The 22,908-nt window shown below is 38.6% G+C and overlaps 1 protein-coding gene across 1 annotated transcript in view; it reads left to right on the forward strand.

Moving 5' to 3' along the window:
• Nucleotides 1-383: 383 nt before the first annotated feature.
• The window catches only part of PTPN4 (protein tyrosine phosphatase non-receptor type 4), a 123,850-nt gene continuing 101,325 nt past the window's right edge, over nucleotides 384-22,908 (forward strand). Inside the window, exon 1 of the mRNA XM_067299273.1 lies at nucleotides 384-417. The gene's annotated coding sequence lies outside the window, so the exon portion shown is untranslated. The remainder of the gene's footprint in view (nucleotides 418-22,908) is intronic.

A 22,908-nucleotide genomic window follows, 5' to 3' on the forward strand; every position in this document is an offset into this window, starting at 1 on the left:
GCGGAGCGGGGGAGGGAGAGGCCGGAGGGGGGTCGCCCCCCCCCGGCGGGCTTCCCCGTCCCTTCCTCCCCCTGCGTTTTCCCCTCCCCCTGTTCCCGCCCGCGGCCCCGCCGCCACAGTACGATGTGGTCCCCGGCGCTGCGGCTGGGCGCGGGGCGGCTGCTGCGGCTGCTGCCCGGGCTGCGGCTCGGGCGGGCGCTGCGGGGCCACTGAAGGCAGCGAGCGGCGCGCGCGGGGTCGCGTGTGTGGGACTGCGTGTGTCCGGCTGACCGTGTGCGTGTGCCTGACTGCGTGTGCGTGTGGCTGCGCGCGGGGGTCGCGGCAGGCAGCGGCCAGCGCAGCCCCCGCGCCGGCTGCCCGGGCGCCGCCGCCCCGCGCTGCCCGCTCCCCCCGGCAGGACGTGGCTGTTATATGAAGGTAAGCGGCCGCCGGCGCGCTGCCCCCCCCCCCCCCCCGCGGCACCCCGCTCCCCGCAACTTGGCGGCGGGGGCTCTGCCCCCTCCGGGAGCGACGGGAAGCCCCGCCGCTGGCTGCCCCGGGGGTCGGGGCGGGGGGGCTGAAGCCGAGCGCCGGCCCTCGGCGGGGCTCGTAAACAGCCGTCGGGAGAAGGAGCCGCGGGGCCGGGTGGCGGTGGGGGGGAGGGGGGTTAAGGGCGATCGGGGGTCGGTAAAATCCACTAAAGGCAGCTGAACGCCCGAAATGGATTTTTTGTGCGTTTAACGCGAAAGTTACGTGCCCGTGATTTGCAGGCGCGCGCGGCAGGTCGGGCTCAGCGCGGCCGCTGCGCGTCGCCAGCGCGTGCGGTGCCTCCGCGAGCGGGGGCCGGTGTCGCGCTGTACCTGGTGATGGATAACCCGCGTGCGCCGCTGCGGGACGAGCGCAAGGGGAGCAATGTCCTTTTCCTTGCAAAAAATCTCCCCCGAGAGCTCGTTGCTAAAACGAGCCAGCTGCCAGTTTAGGTGAAGTGTTGCAACCGCTCGTCTAATCAAGGAGCGTATGTTGTGCATATACAAAATATCCATGAATGAACTTTGTGCTGCTACTTATACCCTTACATGATTTCAACATGGCCAAGTTGTTATATATTTTTTTAGGTGTGATGCAGAAAATACTTTTTTATCTGATTCCCACGTTACAGAAATGCTGATGAATTTCAGCTGAAAAATAATTGTTAGACTACATTATGCACTTACATTTTCTCATCCACGGGGCATTTCTCTTGCCCTGAGCTAAATTCTGTTATGAATGGTAAGGGGGTTTTGTGTGTGTGCATGTTTTCCTATTTGTTATTGGCAAAGAGCTGCCTTGTAATGTTGGGAGCCACTGGTGTGTTCACACATATGCAGACATTTATGAGCTCGTTACATCGTAAATGTGGGTTGCAGGAATACATGAATGAATTAGATTAGGATTTGTAAAACCATTTTATTATAAGATGGGTACATTGTGGTGAAGTTTTCCAGTTCATTGCCTAAACATAAAATATTTAGTACTGTAATCTACAGATGCCATTTTTGTGACAATGAATTTCTTGCTTCACTGACCTAAAAAGTTGTTTTTACATATTGGCATAACTTAGGTTTGCGCTGTGTTGATAAAATATGATTCTGGGTGATGAGCTTACAAATATATATATGTGTCTATATGCATTTCCTAGGTGCATTGGTGCTGTATAAATTTAGAAAGGTAACTATTGGTCTGATTCTTGAAGATCAATTTTGTTCTAATTACAGTTTCTATACATTTTTAGATGCCCCTTTTTTCCTTGTCTTAACTTGTAGTTTTTCCTGAAGTTAGAGCAGGATTTGAAATACATTTGTATTTCCTTCAAAAGCAGAAATATATTAATATTTTACTTTTCCATACATTTTCCTTGTATTTGCAGTTTGGTTTGTTTGAATCAGGTTCACCCACTTAGGTTTCAGTTTTGTGTTCAGTTCTTGTTCAGTAAAATTTTCCATGAAATACATTATTTGTTGTCGTGCTTTACAGTTCTGTTGTCCGGCTAATGCCTAATTTAGGTTGAACATAATAGTACTGATTGAACAGCCTTGCTAAAAATACTGGGATGGGTATACTTACAGTAGAGTCGCAGGAAAGTTCTTCTAGTTACAGAAAAACAGTACAGACTTAACAGTTTTTTACAAATAGAGCCGCTAATAATATACATGAATAAAAGCAAGATCCTATCATCTTAAAATATTAATTGCTGTATTGAGTGGCTGAACTCTATTATGGGACAGAGCTCACTTATTAGTACTCAAATGCCATTTTTGTTAGTATACGTTGAAAATATGGTAAGCCAATATCCAGAGTGCAGCATTTTGGCTCTGATCCTGCCATGACCCCCGTTTGGGCAGGAGGATCAACCAACACAAAACTCACAGCAGAAACTGAAGCTTAAACATTGATTCTGAAGATACTAGGCCAGTATTTATCGCGAGCGTTTGCTGCATATGGAAGTATTGTATGTTTTATTGTTAGCCTTTGTGTTTGTGTGGCATGTCATATAGGCTTCCATAAATGTGTGCAAGGAATCGAAGCATTAGAGCACAGAATAATGGCCTAATATGATAGTGTATGATATGATTATTTTGTGAAAATGTGATTTTTGAAATTGCTTTCATTTTATATTTCAGTACTGCTGAAAGATGTTAATCAGTATTTGGAGGTTCCACCTCACTAGGGCCTTGTTGTTCTTGATGGGTTATTTTATGAGTCTTTGCTGAATGTACTTGGAAGTTTTGTGCATCATTTTATGCTTGTGTTTAAAAAGTGGCATGTGTATTCTGTAAGCATATTCTGGGGAACTGAGTGAAAATTACAAGTTTGAATATAGTGGAAGGGAAGGTATTCAGCATGGTTCACTTCATCCTGTTAGCTAACCTGGACACGGGAAACGGAATGGTTTTCTTGTGGTGTTTCATACCTTTGGATGAGGTAAATGACTTTTGAAAATTATGATGAGTTAAAAAACTGTATTTTAAGTTTTCAGCTGATTAAAACTTAAATAAGCACGTTCATGCCTTTTGTTGTTGAAGTCAGATTATTTTTTAAAACTGACAAATAGCGTATATCTTTGGTTTATCTCCTAAAGTCTTCATAATGCCACTACTTAGATCCTCTGATACATTATGTTTCTCCCTTGTCCCTCCTCTTCTCCCCACCCCACTGGTCTGGGTTTAAATTTGGTTCAAGATCACATGAATCCCATGCCTTCACATCCTGTTTTTGTGTCACCTCACTTCCATTCTCACCAATTATAAAAATGGCCAAACAAGAGAATCTTTCAGCAGATGGTTGACTGTGCTTTTTTTTTTTTTTTTAATAACACACTTTCACTCTGCTGCTGTCAGTTTTCAGAAAATAGCCAGAAAAAAATTCTCATTAGTTTTATTTTGCTCTGGTCTAAACTGTAAAAAATGATTTGGGTGCATATAAAATGGACTCGTTCGTAGTGGAAAGAAGGAACTACGAAGGTGGAACAAAAAGGAGAGGGGAGGATGGGTTAAGTAGAAGACAAAACCAAAAGAGCTGAACGCTGGCCTGGTAGTATAACAGCAGGTCTTTGCTCTCTGGGCCAGCTGTTCGTTTATGCTCATTTGGGAACAGAAGCTGTTTTTCCTCAAGGACTTGTAATCTATTGAAATAGCACAAAAATAGTTTTATCTAGGCTTTTGAAAGCTTTTTAATTTTTAACATTTTGCAATTTCCTGGAGGTTTTTTTGGTATGTTATGTCATAAAATTACTTATCTGCAGTTATTAGAAAATTAGAGATGGTAAAAAAGTCACAGTCTCTATTCTTATTTCAGAATTATTAGAAATCTATTACTATTTATCACTTAGAACATAATTACTTCAAGTTTACAGTAGTTTAACACACTGACAGAAGTTTTATTGACATACTGACATATCTGAATTAGCAGTACAGATGTAGGTTACAGAATTGATCTTTTATAGTGATCTGTTATAACACACTAAAATCTGTTCTGATTCGGTGTGCTGTGTCCCCGTATGTTCTACAGAATATTACAGCTGATAGTCAAATACTTACCCAGGCAGATCAGACAAGCATAACTCTGCGAGTTTGTTTGAAATGTGAGAGTTGAACCAGCTTTCCTTTTCTCAACTTCTGTACCTTTAAATAAAGAGTTGGTAATGGCACAACCAGACCTCTGTTTATACAATTCCTTTTGTCTCACCCCGCAATTATCTCTTTGGACCAATTTTAAGGTGACTTATATGATAAATACAATTCTATTTGTGTGGCTGATGAGATACTGCCATCTCTACAGTTGCCTGAGGAAGCGGGAAATGGCTAATATCCCTTTAAAAATAAACATTCTTCTAATTAGGAATACTTATGATCTGTAATGAAGAATGCTGTAGGAAGTATTTTCACTGATTTTGAAATGAACTGTAATTGACGCTCAAGAGTTTTCAGGCCATTCATAAGATTTAAGGGGGGGGGAAACAGCTAAGGCACTTCCAATAGCCTGCGTGTTCTCTCATTGCCTTTTTGGCCATTCCTTATCTTCCCCAGGGTGAACTAGCCGAGAGAATAATGACTGAATTATTCTGCATGACCAAAAGCCTGGATCTTCAAATGACAATCAAATGTATTGCTGCTAGAGATTAAAACTTTCATACTTAGTTTTTTGTTTGTTTGTTTTTAATTAGAATGTCATAGATTACAGTGAAGGAAGATTCTCTTATCAACCTAGAATTTTTACTTTAAATTAAAAATTGCTAAATGTATAAATATAATAATGCTAAAAACTTTTCTATAACTGATGCTGTTTTGGGGTACTATTCCCATCTGTTAATATTATTCATGTAGGTTTGCTATTCTACTTGATAGTTTTCATGAACTTTTAATATAAAATTTCATTTAAGCCTAAGCTCTTAACATTACTTTTTGTTGTTTATTAGGAGCGTTGTAACAATATAATGTGATCTGGTTTTATGTTCATTAACAGTGTATGCTGTAAGTGATCCTCAGTTAGTTTGTCCCTCTTACATTCCCTAAAAAATGAAGAATGAAAAAAAAAAAAACAAAAAAACAACCAACCAAGCCCCAAAACAAAGTCTTTTGTTTTTGTTGCAAAAGACTGACAGAAATGGGAAACAAATTATATCATCAGTACAACCCTGAAACTACATCTCTCTGAGAATAATGAAAGTTCAAAAAAGGAAACCTAATTATGTAACATAAAAGTTATTCTCAGGTAAGTCTTATCCTTCTCTCTCTCTCTTTTTTTTTTAACAACATCAGCCAGGTTTGAAACCAGAAATTGAAACTATATCTGAAGCAGATAGTTTTCTGTGTAAACTAAAGCAGCAGCTGGTAAAAGATAAGAGCCTGCTGTGGCTTCTTTGTTTCACGGAGATGGTCTGACATACTTTGTCCTGGAGGAGGGTTAACAAGCAAGACTGGTGTGTTTTCTTTGTGCAGTGGAAGGTGATATTTGCAAAGCAGTTGAGCCACGTGGATTTGATACACCGCAAGGCTGTGTATTGAAAAGAAGAGATGGAAGCGGGTCATACCAGAAGCTTGTGTTCCCTCTGTGTGCCCATAGTGATCTGATGCTGAGCTGACTTGATTGTAAAGTAATAGAAAATTTGTTAATTCTTCTGTCTCTTAAGGTAGAGAAATGATAATATTTTCAGTAATGGTGCACAGAAATATACCAGCTGGAGGAAGAGTAGTTATTACAAATGATGTTCTCCGGACTCCCAAGTTAGCGTGCTGCTTGTGTAGATGAATGCATAATTTCCTGATGATGCTTTGCCAGTTTATTGTCCCAGGCCATGCCAGATATTTGTAAATCTGAGCAACATGTTCATCATAAACTAAATGTTCTGTTTTTTCCTAGCAGCAGCCCTTAATAAGTTGTGCTGATAATGTGCAAACCAGTTATGATAATCCAAAATGGGATGTTTTTCTGTAGGGACAGAAAAAGATCTTACAAGTGTGGTTCTATGCCTTTGCTTTAAAAAAAAAACAACAAGAGACAGTTTGGGAGGAAAAATCACATAGTAAAACTGTTTTTTTTTCCCTTAAACTTGTAAGTGGATTCAGAAATGTTTGAGGGGGGAAAAAAACGTGCAGATTTTTCATGAAAAATAAGCTTTGGAGAGGGTTATCTTTGAAGGTTAAATTAAGATGTCACTGTGTTTGTCTGTCTGTCTTGATTTTTGCAACAAACACTCTTTTAGTGTCATATGAAAAAGTAGTGTGACCTATTTTTGTCTTTTAAAGTGTGAACAGGGCTAAATATGACCTGTAGAGGTGACCAGTGATCATTATTGTATTGTAAATTTTTTTTCCTATAGTTGATGTGTGCCCGCATTGCATATGCCAGTTTTGTATCATGTCTCTAAACTGCATGTAGCCTTGGTACTGGTCTTAAGATATGTTCTTGAGTTTATACGGTGCCCCTATTTAGAAAAGAAATACTTCAGGAGAAGGGAGGTTTATCGGCTTGTTTAACTTCTTAAAAATAAAATGTTATAGAACTTGCTATCTGAAATTTAAGTCATTTTAGCTTCCAAATTAACGTACTGTGAGCTTCTCTTGAGGCTTTCCTTGGAAGAGGGTCTCATCCTCAGCTTTCTGGGGGAGGTGAGCTGCTGTTGTGGTAGACGCCACAGTCTTGTCTGTAGTAGTTGAGTGCAGCTCAAGCTATTGGCTGGTCTTGGGAGCCCTAATCAGAAAGCAAGTCCCCACCTATTCTCTCTCCTGGGTTTGTGTGTTGACTCAGTAAGAAGATACAGGATCCGGTTAGCTCATCTGAACGCACCTGTTCTTAGGTGGAGCTAATCTCTTTAAAGGCAATATTTGGGAGAACCTTTCCAGATACAACGTGTGTTGGAAAGGGGTTGTTTGAAAGCTGGAGCTGTGACTACCCATTTCAAACTGAAAGTATGTGTCACCTTTGGTTAAGTCCGGGTGAGGGTCAGGGGAAACTGGGAGAAGGACACCTGCCCTGCAGTGCATGTGAAAAGCATAAGGTTTTGGAAAGCCTCAGTTAGAAAGGAAAGGTGGTTGTGGTTTTTGTTTAATATCAATGACTCATGCTGCCGCTTGGGAGGCTTTTGCTGAAATAACTATGAAATGCACAAAAACCACAGGATGGGAAAGCTGAAGTGCAGTGGTGGCGTTATAATAATGCAGATAGATCAGTTTGCTGTATTATAGGCTCGTTCTCCAAGTTATTTGAATGTATGTTGACTCACTTCTCTGAGTTTGAATTAGGTTTTAATGATTCAGGTTTCTAGTATATGGCTAATTCATTTGCTTCTCGTCATGCTTCTGCAGTCTCTCATCTAGTTCACAATATGCAGCTAAGGAAGAAGGGATAGAGCATTAATGGTGGGAAGAGTGAAAATGCATAAATGAGGAAGACTGAGCTCAACATAACTTTTCACTAATTAATCTTCTGCTTCTAATTCCGTGTTTTTATAAAATGAAATTTACCATATAAGTCACATACATAAACCATTCAGTTTGTGAGCGGCTTAAACTTTTTAAACTTTCAGATCTTCATATGCGATAGTCAGAAAGTAGTTTTATTTTGGAGATTATTGTCAGGAAAACATACTTCTATTTGTTTTTTATTTTTCCTTTCCTGTGTGGTGTGATCTCCTTAGAACTTCTGGGGCGTTTTCATGTAACAGATTCACTTTTATTGCAGAGACTTAATACAGTGGTGATACCTGTCTTCTCTTCTTTGAACTCCTAATACTAGCTAGTACTGGTTTGAGTCTTTTTTCCTAAAGTCCCCAGATCTGGGGAAACTGTATTCAGTGACTTCATGTGTGTTTGGGGAGAAGCAGAATGCAGTGGGTGCTCTGTGCACTCTGTGGCCCTTTTTGGAGTTTACATGATCCCTGTGCTTGCAGAGACTGGATTCTCTTCGTATTCCACAGTACCTATTAAGTAAATTTATTAAATTAAATAACAGACTTAATAAATGCATTAATTAAAATACCTCTGCTTTCAAAAACATACCACTTGAAAGGCAAAGAGGCACAATAAGAAAATGAGGCATGGATAACCACTAAGGGTCTATACAGTTACACTTAGAGCAGAATTCCTCTGTAGAACACTAAAAAATGAGCTAAAAATTAACATGTGACAGTAAGTCCTCTAAGAGGAAATTCCTACAGGAGAATTCCATTCTTAAGATTAATTAAATGAAAAATTAGAAACTCTCTAGATAGCTATAAGCTATTTAATAAAACTGAAGTAAGCAATTAAAATATGCGGTTTTAGTTACCAGCACAGGCATTGCTTCCTTTTCATGATCCTGCCCCGCGCCCTGTTACATATGTTCTCCCTCCTTCTATAAGGAAGCTATACATGCAGCTTGTTAATGCTAGGCATTTTCTGCAGAAAGAGTTCATAAAAACCATCCCTTTCTGAATAAGGGTGAGGTAGATAACTTCTTTGGCATTGAAAACACATTTACAGTTCTGAGGAAACAAAAATAAATGGGCTTTGTAGGAATTACATTAATGAAATGTATGTGAGAGTGTAGCTTTAAAGAGAAACCTGATTAACATCTGAAACTTCAACTAGCATTTAGTCATGTTTCAGTAGAACTTACACTGCCCATAAAACTATTCTTTCTTTATAAAAATCTGTGGTTTCTGTTTCTACACTATATTGATTTAAGTATTTTCCACCCAACCTCTTTTTAAAAAAAAGTTTTTCCCGTGTCTCCCAGGCAAACTGATTAAGTATAACTATTATGGGAAATGATTGTAGTTACTCTGGTACCTTTAAAAAGTCATTTTCAACTTAAGTCTTTTGTATTCATTCAGAATATATTTTGCATTCTGCTGCACCTGGTTTGCCCTGACAATTCTGTGCGCTCTAGCAGTTGTGTACATTAAACTGTAGAGCTGGGATGTATTATATCACCAGAGCTCCCTCTCTAGTCTGAGGGCAGTGTACGATACCAAATTGTCATCGTGTTAGGGAGAAAATGTGTAACTGCAAATTGGCACTCTATTCCTCAAAATTGAAGTAGTTGCTGTAGTTCAGCAGAATTATTGTGCTATGAGCAAAATGGGAAAAAACTGAAAAATGAATCTGTGTGTACCAAGTAGTGCTATTGCAATGATTTTAAGTTGCTTCAAAATAAGCTACTGACTACTTACGTCATTAAATAGAAGAGTTCTGTATGATGAGCTTTTCAAAAGTGTTTGCTACTTTCTGCTGTTAGTCCGTGAAAACACAGATACGGGCTTCAGTGAGAATAAAGACAGATTAATACAGAAGTTTCTGAACATAAACTTCTTAATGCTGTGCTTAATGTTATCTCTTTGGGTTGTAAACAGAAAACCACATTCTAAAAATCTGCTTCCCAAACTAGATGACTATACTTAGTACTCGGAAAAAGCTGCAGTGAAGCTTTTCTTTTTACAGTGTAGAAGTATCTTCATTTTCTTAACATTTGACATGAAAACATAGTCTATTGTCAGACTTTAATGCAAGATGTAAAAAGAGATGCCTTTCCTAGTGGCCGTTTATTATATTTGTAATGATAAAATGGAAAAAAGTGTTGACTATTGTTAAAATAAACTAGCATTATTTTAGGGTAGCTTCTAAAGTATGGAAGTGGGTTTGAACCCCACTCTGCTGCACAGAAATAGTATAACAAAATCATGCTGTGAAGGCCTAACGTTTCTGACGTTGACATAGGCTTCCTTTTCAAATAATAGACTCTTGATCCCCTTCCAGTGTTGGTGGGATATCTAGTTGCTCTGCAAATGCTGTAAGGTGTATTAAGAATGACATGCAAAATTAATGAATGCTGATGAATGAGGGCATTAGGGACCCAGATCTCAAGCCTACAATGGACTTCCAATACTTGCAGAACATGTTTTATAATATATGTATTCCCACTGACTATATTAACTAATGTGGCTGAAAATTAAAGGGAATTATCTTTTAGGAAGGGTGTCTTCTCAGGGTCTGTGATTCAATTAACATGTATTGTACACCTCAGATATAGCTGTAGATATGCTAAATAAGGTATTTTCATATTGGTGTATAGTAGAGCAAAGGATGAAGCAAAAACATTTTAAAGTTTTGTAATAACAGAAATACATATTTTATTATAGAACATATTTTGAGAGTATGCAGACATCTTTTGAAGTAATATATTGAAAAGCAAACAATGATGTTCATGCTACCTCTTCAGGAGTGGTAGGGAAATGTATTTTGTGTATTGTTTTTTGTTAGACAAATCATCTCTGTCAAATGCTGTCTTATATGTTTGCACTTCAAAAAAATATTGAAGTGTTCTGTTGACTTTTTGAAACTTTTTTTGGCAATGCTAGACTTTCCATTTATTTTGTCTGTTGTTTAACAGTTTTTTGTGTTTGTTTTCAAAAGCACTTCCATTCACCATTCAAGGAATTCAATAGAATTCTAATAGGAACTGCACATAAATAACTACAGAAATCAATGCTTCAATTCAGCCAAGAGGTTTTTGTGACTTCAAAAGCCACAAGAGCATTTATTATTAGAAACATACAATTGACTTTTCTTGTATTATCATTTTGCATAGTGATTTGGTTTTTACCACCACAACAAGATGTTTGACAGTTTCATTTGAAAATGATGTATTTATATTCTGCATTCTGAAACAGTATAATCTTTTTTTTTTCTCTGAAGCAGTATTTGTACTAATTTGCATGTTCAGCTCTGTGCAAAAATTGTTAGTGAAATATTCACTGGTAAATTTTTACTCAAAGATCAATCAACTGTTAAACAGTCTCCCATTTTTCTATTATAATGAAAACATAGAAGAAATCTTTAAAGAATAGAGTTGCTGGTTTAATTTTTGCTTTTCCAACTATATTTACAAAACTCTTTCACAGAAGGAAAAGCATATCCTCTGCTCTCAAATGCTCCATTTTCGCAGTAGAATGACCACAGAAATAAGTAGCCTGCGATAGCACAGGGTTGTCTTGGAAGTACATCCAGCTTTTAGTATCCACATTACACCTCAGGCTAAATCAGCTGTAACAATCCTTTTGATCCTTAAGTTATTAGATGGATTATAGAAAGTGAGATGGAATTGAAGAAAGCTGTTTCAGCACACTAGAAGCTTTAGAAAACTGGTGCTTTTTTTCTTTGTTTATTTTTTTGGTCGTTTTGTTTGAACAGCCAGACAGAAACTGATACCAAGATGGTATGACATGAAATACAGCATTCAGAATGCTCACTGCCTTGGAAATGGACCTCTTGAGTGCTGTGGCTTCTGGACAGCTTCTGCATGCAGTTTCAGACAGGTAGTAGTGTAGTTGCATCGACTTGGGAGGAAAGCACATCCAGAAGGAAGGAGGCTTTCGTTCTGGTTGTCAGGAGAGTACTCATAGATTAATGGATTTTTCTGTATTTTTGTTTTGTTCTTTTACTATTACAGACAGTTAGAAAAATAAAATAAAGTTACTAGCAGGGGCTTTTAGGTGACAACAGTCTTCCCCTGGCCTTCCAGTCTCCGAAATCTTGCTCAGTAGCCGGTCTGGCTGTGCTTGAGGAGGATGCAGCTGGTGCCTGGAGCTGGTGCTGAGATATGGACCAGTAGTTTCATCCTCATGTGCCTTGTTGGATAAGCAGGTGCTGCAGTGTTGTATACATATTTTGGCACTTGACAGGAGAAGCATTTCTAGCAGTTAGGTTGAGAGGTGGGGAAGCGTGGGCTGTCCTAGTCCTTCTCTCTGCTTACATTTGGAGTGGAAGGACTACACAGGTGAAACTTCTACCGTGCCTTGAGAAGGGTTTTAATTGTGGTGAGGGGGAAGAGGCACAGTAGTGCGTGATGAGGAGCAAGTTTAGTAACACAGGTAATGTCATGCCTGCAGTTGTGTTCACGTTTAACACTTTTGTTATCACTTGGACTTGCATGCATTTAGGGTTTCAGTGCTTGTCATGGTGTTATCTTAAAAAAATAAAAATAAAGGAAGTAAAGTCAGACCTTCTGTTGGTTCCTCAGAGTTCTTTCCCTTTTCCTGTTACCACTTCTGTCTAATTCAGATTGCATTTGAGTCAGCTGCCTTCATCTTGATACTTATGTCATTCAGGCATCCACAAAGTTAGTATGCTAATGTCTGCATTTGAACTGACTGATAGATACAGCAAAACCTATCTTCCTTCTGTCACTGCAACATGAAGCTTCTTTTAATTTCCCTAGCTGTTCAGCATTTACAGAAACGAAATAATAGAATGTTGCTGGCATAATTCATAAGCCTAATATCTGAAACTTATTAAACATGTTTATTCATAAAACACTCTGTAGCCCTTCCTGAATTCTCAAATATACTTCGTATTTAACTGGTCTGTCTGCCAGAGTGAAAGAAATAATAACGGGCATCCAAAAATGATCATTTTGCTGGGGAATCTTGGTTCTGTTAAGGGGCAAAAAAGGCTTTTGAGATTTGTCTGAAAGCAAGTATCCCTATATTTTGGGGGGTTGTGGGTCTTCTGCTTCTTTAGGAAACCCAGTTTCAAGTAAGCAAGGCACACGAACCAGACATCTCATTTGTTTCTTGAAACCATTGAGAGTGTCATGTGCCCCCTCTTTCACTGCTTTTATTACTGTGGCCAATCTGAAATGCTTCAGGGAAAGGAGAAAAACGTCTGGAAATTGTTATGAATGGAGGAAGGAGAAAAGAATCAGAAGAGATGGGGAAGACTGGAGAAGAAACAGCCTTCCTAGCTCTTGTAAGTGATTGCCAAAAAACCTGGAAGCATGGAGTTATTTAAATGTTATTGATATGGAGCGACAAAGACTTTATTGCACGCTTGTTCCCCCTTGGGTAGGGACAAGAAATCTAATACTCAAAGCTTGATACTACACACAGTTCATAGCTCCATGATCACTCCATCACTATCGTGTCATCCTTTCTATCAAACATCACGTCTCAAACTGGGTTAGATTCCTCAACTACCCTGGATGTAGAACAGGTGATTAGAGACAAGAATATACTCCTGAATTTAGACTAAATCCTTTCCTGACCACTTTTTATTTACTGTATTTGGTACTCATCATTCCTTTTCCAGAAGCGCTTATTTCTCCTGCGTGGGCAGTCTGTCTGTCCTCCATATCATTGAATTTTTTTCTAATATCTATTTGGGATCTTAGATGTTACATTTTAAGCTTGTTAATACTCATCAACTATATATATGGAGAAAAAAAATTATTCATGTTTCAAAGTCCTTGAAGACTATGGTACCTCCACCCTATTTTTACCATTTCCAGTGAAGTAATCAAATTTTTTCTGTATTTTATCATTATCGTGCTTTTTCAGGTATTTCATTTTGGTCCTGCTTATCTCTTGGCTCTCCCTAATTGATCTACATCTTTTTTGGATGCTTAAAAACTAATCTATTTGAGCTTTTGCAATACTGAGCAGCATGGGAGAGCTCATTCATTTATCTTGTGGACTGTGCTCCTGACTACACATCCTTACATGAGGAATTCCTTCTCTAAAACAGCATGACATAGTTTATGTTGGTATCTTATGATCCACCAAAAATACTCTTTCCTTCCCACTTACCTTCTCTAGGAGCCTCATCTGCAAAATTGCTGTCCAATCAGTTTGTATGCTATTCTGTATTTTTGCAGTTCATTATGCCTGCTTGATAAAGTACAGAAATTGTCTGAACTTCTGAAAGATTTGCATGTTTTCAGAAAATGGTCTTCTAACGGAATTTTTAAGAGTAAGTTTTGGTCTTACAGTCCGAAAACACTAAAGGCACGTTAAAGATTTTTTTCCCTAAATTTCCACCTATGTAACTGGGAATGAAGTGGATCTTACCTAAATTCTGGTAAATCACTGGATACAATGCCCATAAGAGATTATTTAAAGGTGAAAATGATTGGGTTTAGTACAGAAAGCATAAACTGGATCAGAAGCTGACCAAAGGGAAGACTGCAAATGGCTATATCGTAAGAGCAACTAACAGGATGGAGAGAGATTATCAGCTGTGTTCTTCAAAATTCAGTCTTGAAATTAATCCTGTTTCAGTACATTCATTAATAACCTTGATGCAAGAATTTTATCCATCCTTACTAAAAACTGCAGATAACACCAAGTTTGGATAAAATTCTGGTATTTCAGAGGATTGGATTATCCTATAAGGAAAATGAGGTAAACTCATAGATTTCAGTAATTAAAAAATAGATACAGTTTAATAATAATAAAAAAAAATGAAGTGTTTAAGGAGTAAGAGCATTTCTTTGAGTTTAGGAAGCATGAACTGGTAAGTAGGAGAGGAATTTGGGAACACTGATCATGGTGTGAGTAACAGCTTCCAATATGAAGCATGGACAAAGGTAACGCAGTGATTAGTTATCAGCGCTTCACTGCCAGAGGAGAATATACCCGATAGTTTCTGCTCGCTGGTCTGTGGAGCGCTGTTGGCTAATGATTTTTATTGCTGACTTTATAACAGAAGAGAATTGAAGCTAGCGTGTCTTAAATTTTGCTGACAACACCAACCAGGGGTGGCTGCGGGTATGTTGAAGGGAGAGTTTAATTCAGAATTTTACTCGTTGTTTTGTAAACTTGTCAAGATGAAGTAGGGTGGAAGTCATTAGTGTCTGTAGAACACACATTTTAAAAAAAATTCTCATTTTATTTAGAAAATTATTTTCTAAGAAATATGCTAATCTCTTAAAAGTTTAGACAGTTTCTCCTGCACAACTGTGTTCCAGATTTTTCTTAGTTTTATATGAAAATATACCTGAAAGCCAATATTGTTCTTTGAGAGTTTTGCAACATGTTACTCTTTACAAGGAGTTACATGAATCAAATTCCAGTTCATAAGGCACATTTACAATTTATATTTAAATATTAGGTTACTGTTAAATTAAGTTTCTGTATTATGAGTAGATACTCAGGTTTACTGGGGTTATGCTAATGGCCTGGAATAATGGCATCTTACTTCAGGAGACCTGTGCTGAAACCGGCTGAGGTCGTAGGAGAAGTAAACTGTTCTGATTTCTGTCCCCGTTTCTCTCAAAGAATGCTGCTAGTCGGAGGGTGCTGGGGCAGACAAAAGGCTGATCAACAGGAACATCTGGATCCGGCTGCCACATAGCCCAGTGTAGTAATGCCACTAATTGCAGTTCTTTAACCTTTATGTCCTAGCTCAGATTTAGAGGGCTTACAAAAAGATTATCAGTCTCTTCCTGATATGCCCTTTTTTTTAAACATTTGGGGGAAAAAAAAAAAAACTGGGGGGGAGGGAGGAACCATAGCTATTTCTAAGCAATCAATGCAATTTTAATTATTGTGAGGAATTGATAATGTCCTTTAAAGGCTTTAACACATCTATGCTATGGTCTGATTTGGTAGTTCATGAACATTTTTTTTACAGTTTTTCTGGGAGGGTAGTTTTATATACCTGACCCTGAGCTCAAATCATTATCAAAGTGCCAAAGCACACTGCTTATGTGTGTTTTAAACCTGAAGCAATAGAATGCTTTTGATGATTCGTGTGTCTATGCATGTTGTGTGTAAAAACAGCGTTCCTCACAAAGGGGATTGTATATTTCTAGTTAAATACTGAAGAGTTTTTCATTCATGATTTCTGTTGCTGTTTGTGTTTTGTCTCATCTGAGTTTACTTAGGTAAGAAACACTGCAATGTAAAAGTTGTACAGCATTTGTCTACATAGGAAGTTCTTGTAAAAATAAAGCTGTTTTAACAGGTAAAATTAGTATTTCCAAACTTACTTTCCTTGTGGACATGCAGATTCCATAGTGAGTGCCTAGCTGGCCTTTGATTGAATTCTTTTCTGAAGTGGACTAAAGGCAATCTTACTGTTGAATAAATGGGTCCTAGTTTGGACTATGTTAGAAGGAAGGAAAAAGATGCGTTAGAGTTTCAGTAAACTGAAACGCTGAACATCTGAAGTGATTTGTCTTGAACTTTTTTTTAAATCTTCCCTGGGGAAAAATATATCCTGGAATCTTTTACAGTATAAATCTTAAACATAATTATCAAAATACATAGAAGCACAAAATATCAACATGTACAGAACACAGAACAGGTAAGAAGGAAAAAAAATTGTATGATTGTTCAAAATTTTTACATGACTTGGGCTCCTAAACTCTTAAAGCAGTTCTAAAAAGTAAATTTAAAATTATTTCAGTGCCTAAATTCCTGCTTTCATTTTAGAAGGGAAGCTTGAGTTTCTACATCAGTTAAATGCTTTTGAATACTTCATCTGCCATCTAAAAGCCATCTTATGGTTTGCAACCTAAGTTAACTGAGCAGTCGAGGAGACAGATGAAGCTAAAAATATATAGGAATCTTAATAGTCTCCTTTTCCTATCCTCAATTACACACTGGCTACTGTGCATAAATATTTTTCTTCTGGAACAATTACTGTTCCAAGAGCCATACTACTGCCTGGTGTAGTCCTTTTTCAGAATATAACTCAGCCGCAGATGGTTTAGCCTGTGCCCCCTCCACTCTTCCGGTTGAGCACAGCAGAAGCGCAGCCCTTCCTCGGGCACTGTAAACCTTCTGAAGCAAGACTCTGTATGGATATACAGATATACAGGCTCCTATGTGTAATTTATAATGAAATTATTCTAAATGTTACTAATATTTTGCCTTGTCATAGGAATGTATAGATTCATGGACATCTCAAGAGTTGTGTTAATACATCAGAACCTTTCGAACAGTAATAGCAATACATTGTCTTTCATTTACAAAGTTTTTGGCCTGTATCGTTGAGAAGAAAAACTTAAAAGCTTGAGTATGGCTGGTGCAGCTCCCCACATCTATACAGAGCCTGCAGCAGCTCTTACAAGTGGATTGTTTCATCCTTTTTAACTGCCTTTGTTTTCCCAGTTCCAGTGCTACCATCTCAGCGTGGTCCTTTATCGTGATCTCTTGCTGTAGCCAGGATGAGATAGAATTTTTTTGAGGTAATGGTGGTATAGTCTGGTTTGGAATAGGGAATGAATCCTTATTATAATGATAATCACAGAAAAAGGAAGAGCCCAGTCAACCCTAAAAAGCAGCATGCTGCAAGCCTTATGTGGATGTCTTCTAAGATTATCACGTGGAGAAGCAATGATTTGAAAACATTAACCTGTATGTCCCTGTCTATGGCCTTGCTTAGCTGTTAGTCATTTCTCCTGAAACTAATACTTTCTTTTAAGTCATTGCTGATGTTGGGCAATAGTGTTTTGACTAGCATGATGAAGCAGGAAGGATTGCAAGGAGAGGTCAAGATCTAGGATCCTGCATTCAAATAGTTGTAAGAAACAACTGATAATGGCAAGAGTTTGGAAAAGGGAAGGAACAGATTTTGCTTTATCCTTTCCTTCTGCTGTTTCCTGATTTCTCCTCCACCTACAAATGGTCCTAGGTGCAGAGCTTGAGTGTCTATCCTTGTACAGCTAGGTGGTATTTTCAGGTAGGGGAAAGTGTGTCGCAGCAGCTACCTGCAAGTTGGCCTTGCCTACGCCAGGTCCTACCGTCCCTCAAAGCTGAAAGTTTCATAGCAGTGATATTAGATGCACCTGCATAAGGGTCTTCATAGCAGAGCATCTTTAATCTCTTCTGTATTTTCATACAGCAGAATATACTGTTTTGTCCTTTATTTGCAAAAGTACTGATTATTTTCAATGTGAATTAATCTATTCAGACTTGGACATCTGGAGTTTAAGTAAAAATAGCTGTGAATTAAAATCTTAGAATTCAGCTATGTTCTAGCAAATAGAAAAACTGAACATGAAATAAGAAACCTAAGTGCAGGTTTCTGCTAGAGCGACTAATTATAGAAAAGTGTATAGGCATCAATTACAGCAGGAAAGTCTGTCTTTCGGGAAGGGTCTGCCAAAGTCATTGCTGAAGATAAAATCCAGTCTTTCCTGAGCTACTTTGTGTGATTGTGTGCCAAAGATGATATGCTAAAGGGATCACAGAATTTATGCAAGGTTCTTTGGGATTTAAGGGTTGAGTGATAACTAAAGGAAGTTTTTTCTTGAGTTACGTAAATTAACCTTTCTTCTAACAATTTCTTTTGTTTATATATTGCTCTTCCTTGTTCATTTATGCTGTCATCATTCTTTTTTTCCCTTGTATACTAGTCATTTTTCATACCAAGGGGAGAAAAATTCTGTATCAAAACGACTGGCACAACACACTCCAGATAAAGCACCTGAGTGCCGTGTTGGATCAGACTAAAGATTCAGACACAGGAATCCTGACAGTGATTAATAACGGGGAAAAGTATAAGCAGAAGGCTATGTTTAAAGTGAGCTTTCCTTGGCATAGCTACATAATAACTGGTTATAAATCAGTTGTCTGGTTTTGCTTGTTTAATATTGTAGGTACTGATGGCTAACAACCTTTATTTTGTAGAAGGTATAACTAATTTTAAATGTTCATGGTAAATCATAATGCATCTCCTGTGTCTTTCAGAAAATTAAGTGCTGGATGGAAAAAGGAGGCCACTAGTATGTCATCTTTTAAATAGAGTGCATTTTGTAAGCTTTTGTATTCATTATCATACCAAAAGTAAGAACAAGCATAAATTTGAAATTGTGTGAGGATCGTGTTGTTAATACATATGGCATGTAACTATTATAAAAGACCTTATTCTAATGCCAGTGCTTGATAAGAACAGCGAGAGATATATGACCAGTGTGGGATGTTGCCACTGACTCACTGTGTAATGACAGGCAAATTACTCAGTTTTCTGCATCTCGTTCTCTTCCTTTATAGATGAGAAATATTGTCTCTCTCTAAAACTCTGAGGTTTTTGGATAAAAGGAGGGGTTTTTGGTTTTTTTGTTTTTTGTTTTTTTTTGGGTACGCCTACTGAGTATATAAATTTGAAGTGAGAAAGCATAGCAAATACCAGGCTCTATGCAAATCTCTTACCAATACAGACACAGCGTGGTGGAGTCTTGCTGTTCATTATGGATTTTATTAAAGCAGCCTGTGCTCCTGAAGTCCTCAACAAAGCACAAGCAAAAAGAGGTGTTTAGGTCAGGCTCAGTACTTGAATCTGTGTTGTGCTTTAGCCTTTTTCGTTGTATTATCTGTACAGTTAAGTACAGCTTCAATAAAACTTATCTGACGTGCACTGATATCTACCATTTGGTTTTCCTTGATACATCAGGCATTGTAATTCTTTCAGATGGAATAATGTAGTGAGCTCTTTAGAGCTGTTTTCCCACAGTCTTCGTCACCTCTTTCATGTTGTGTCTTTGGCTATGTCTTATCACTGAACCTTTTTTTTTTCATGTTTTGGGAAGCTTAACCTTTCCAGAATCATCTGCATTAGCATTACAGCCTTAATCTTTTCCCTGGCACCTCCTGAAACAAAATACAAATTAGTGATTCAGACACCACAAAAATCACATGCCACTTGTTTCTTCCCAACTATTCTTCACTGTCATTGTTTGCTGTATTGTATGCGAGTCCTTGTGTTCTCCAGTGAAAGGGACCTAAATAATGCAGGAGATTTTAAGGGAGTCAGTAGCAGTTAAGTACAGAAATGATGTGACAGTTTCAGGTATATACACAAAAAAAAAAAGTTGTATTTAGCTAAAAATGTGAAAAGATGACCGTTATTTCAGCATTGATACGTGGATGTGAATTTAACTTTGTATATTGTTTTTAATAAATCCAGTCTTATTTTGTGATAGTTCATGAATAACTGTGAAAGTGTGAGGGGATGTATGAAATTTCTGGTCGCTGGTGCTGCATGGAAGAATTTGATGTTGTGTTTTTCTGTATCTGATTGTCCCTCTGTTTTTGCATCTTTACTTCCATTCCATTTATCATCATTCTTCATGCTTTTTTAATTTGCTGACTCTTCTCAGACCTTTCTTTTGCTACAGTAAGTGCCCGCTTTTGCTTCATCATAAAAATTCTTCATCTCTTCACTTACTCTAGCTCACCCCGTTTTATCTGGCCCCAAATTCAGTGAATGCACAACCTGAAACTTCTTTTGAATTTCTCTTTTTACATTTTTGCCCACTTTCTCTCCTATTTCCACTCTTTCACTCTTCTCTTGAAATTGCTTTTACCAAAATGAATGCTCTTCACCTGGCTATACACTAATACCTTAACTCTTTTCCTCCTTTTTGTTCTTATATTGTGCTGTTTCTTGCCTCCTCCAAGTTGGTTTGGGGAGAATTGCTGTTGAAATGGGCAGTCCAGCCCCGCGAGAACGTAGGTGTGTGGTCTCACCATTTCCCATGTGTTGAACCTAACAAATAGGTGGTTTCAGAGCAAGGATTTTTCCCACTGATTCAGGTGAAAAGCAGTTTGCCATTGGCTCAGCTGACAAAAGAGCTGGATGATCCCGGGTCTCATAGGCCGTTTGAATCGTGATAGGGGCTTATAGCTCTCAGCTCTAGTTTAAACGCTTTTAAACCTAGCAGTGCTTCTGAAAGAAGCAGCTACTCCCTCCCTGTGTGGCCACTTACCGTCCTCCCTGTGCTGCCGTAGTGCTTATGCAGCTGCACCGTGAACCGTACGGGGGGGGGGGGGGGGGGGGGTTGGTCTGACTTGAAAAATAATTTTGCCAAAATCTGGTTGTTTTTAATTCCCCACTCCAGTTTACCATATGGCTGTACAAATGGCTGTGTCAGCAGTCGGGAGAGGATGATGCAAGGCTGGGAATGAATGAGTGGCCAGACACGGGAACAGGTCAGGAATGCTGCTTTAGCTGGCAGTGCCAAGTTAGGTCAAATAAAGAGTTCATCAGAGTAAAGCCTAATCGTCTCCGACATGATCACATCCTACTCCTTGAAATCCTAATCGCGGCTGTTTTTTTCCTTAACCTCTCTCCTTCTCCCCCTTATTGTTTAGGATATTTTGCAAAGTTGCTTGTTCATCTCTTCTCATTAGAAGTGATCAATAACGACGTCAGCAGAAACCTCCGTTTCTGCGCGTACTCGGAAGGTGAAGCCTAACAGTCCTGCAGGCAGTGTTGATAAACCGTATTTAAACCATTTGGGCTGTACCATCATTTGGAAATACCTGTTAAATATTTAACATAAGGTTTAGACTGATAAGCTGTTGGAACTGGATACATATAAATTGCGAAAGGGTTGTTTTAAATTGGCAGTTTTCTAAAGCAGCTCAGTCTGACACCTGTTTAGTATGAAATATTAAAAACTCAAGCCGTTTTGATAGAATTATTAGAGAGAAAAACAATTAATATAACCTTTCTGCTTTCATAATTTCTTTCCAGCAGGGACAGCATACCTTTATAATAAGTAATTCTGTTTTTCATGTCCTTGAAATCACAAGACGGTCTTCGTCTGTAAACAAGTGCACTAAATAATTCTACCCTTTTCCTTAATCTCCAGAATCTCACTTTCCTTAGTCTACCATCTAGTTATTAATAGCAGTGTAAAAGTGCTTCTGGGGGAAAAGTGGGAAGGGGGTTGTTTGCCTTACTCTACAAAGATCAGACTGGATTCTGATACGGTAAAATATACATTTGCTTTTAAGCCACTTACAGGGCTGGGCATTTTCAAATCTGGGTCTAGATCAAGTCCCACAAAGAGTATGAATTCACATCTAAATCCAATTCTGCATACGCCCACAGTGTCAGGTAAAAAAATATTCTGGCTGGATGCAAGCCCATGTGTAATAGTGCATCTATATGCATTTAACTCTCAAAATGACTCGGCTAACATAAAAACATCTTTCTGTTTTTCTTCAAAAATTGAAGTAAATTATATTCTTTCTATTCCTTTACATGCTCATAACTTGAAAAAATGTAACAGAAAAGGTGGTGTTCTTTAGCAGCGTGATAGGCAGCATTAACACAGAATTTCTGCAGCTTTTTACTTTGATAGTCAGCGTGCACATTCTTTCAGGGAGGAATGATATTAATTACTCTCTGGTCAATCAGATGAGCTATAGCTCATAGTGTTGTCCTTGCCTTCTTTCTGGCTTTCATAATCCTGATTTTTGACCTTCAAAATTTCCTTTTGCTTCTAGGACAAAAGCATCAATCTTTGGTTCTTCCAAAGATGAGGCAAGGAAGTAAAGCAAAAATATGAGCTTAACCCACAAGTAGACAGCACAAGCTCTCTCAGCCTATAGATGACTATTTCATTCAGTATTCCTTTTTTTCAGTAAATAAGTCATCTTCCAAACTTTAATACCGGGATTTGATGCACTGCCCTGGTGAAGGTGAATTACTGAATTATAATCTCTTGAAGTATAGCCCCAAAATTCAAATGGAGAACAGGCTGTTCTATCACAGGTAGAATGAAAATAAATACGACTTTTTGGGCGTTTCTGTCCTGATCCCTGCATGTTCTCACCAAAATATCACCAGAGCGTTATAATTACGTGTGCCCTCACAGATCGGATCCCGTGTCATGCACCTCGCGGTGCTCCCCGGCTTGAGTTCCTAACATCGCCTTCCTCCCGTTCTCAGTAGTCATGTAATGGCTCTTCGGCCTGTGTCCTTTCTGTGCTGCTGCTGTCTCGCAATAACGTGTAGCCTCCTGCAAGCTCTTCCGTGAGCCCTTGAACACTTTCCTCTTTCCCCCTCTGAAAAGAAGGCACAATTTTCAAACTACTCTGATTCCTGAGGTAATATTTTCCTTGAATTGCTGCCAGTTGAGATAGTGAAGAAGTATTTTTGTTACCTAAATGTTACCATCAAATAGTTAGTTTTATATTTCTCCGTTGTTGCCTTGCCTAGATTCTGTGTACGTGCCATAGACGACATGTTTTTTCTGAAGCTGTCCTGAAAACAGGCATTTAGGTAAAGGCTCTCTGATCTCCTTTAACAGTGGTATTGCTATATTGGAAGGCAATTTTATATTCTCTTAAATTTCCCCATCAATCGTATTTGATAGAATACTGAGAGGAGCTCCTTA

The sequence above is a fragment of the Apteryx mantelli genome, chromosome 6 (genome assembly GCF_036417845.1).
Source record: "Apteryx mantelli isolate bAptMan1 chromosome 6, bAptMan1.hap1, whole genome shotgun sequence".
NCBI lineage: Eukaryota > Metazoa > Chordata > Aves > Apterygiformes > Apterygidae > Apteryx > Apteryx mantelli.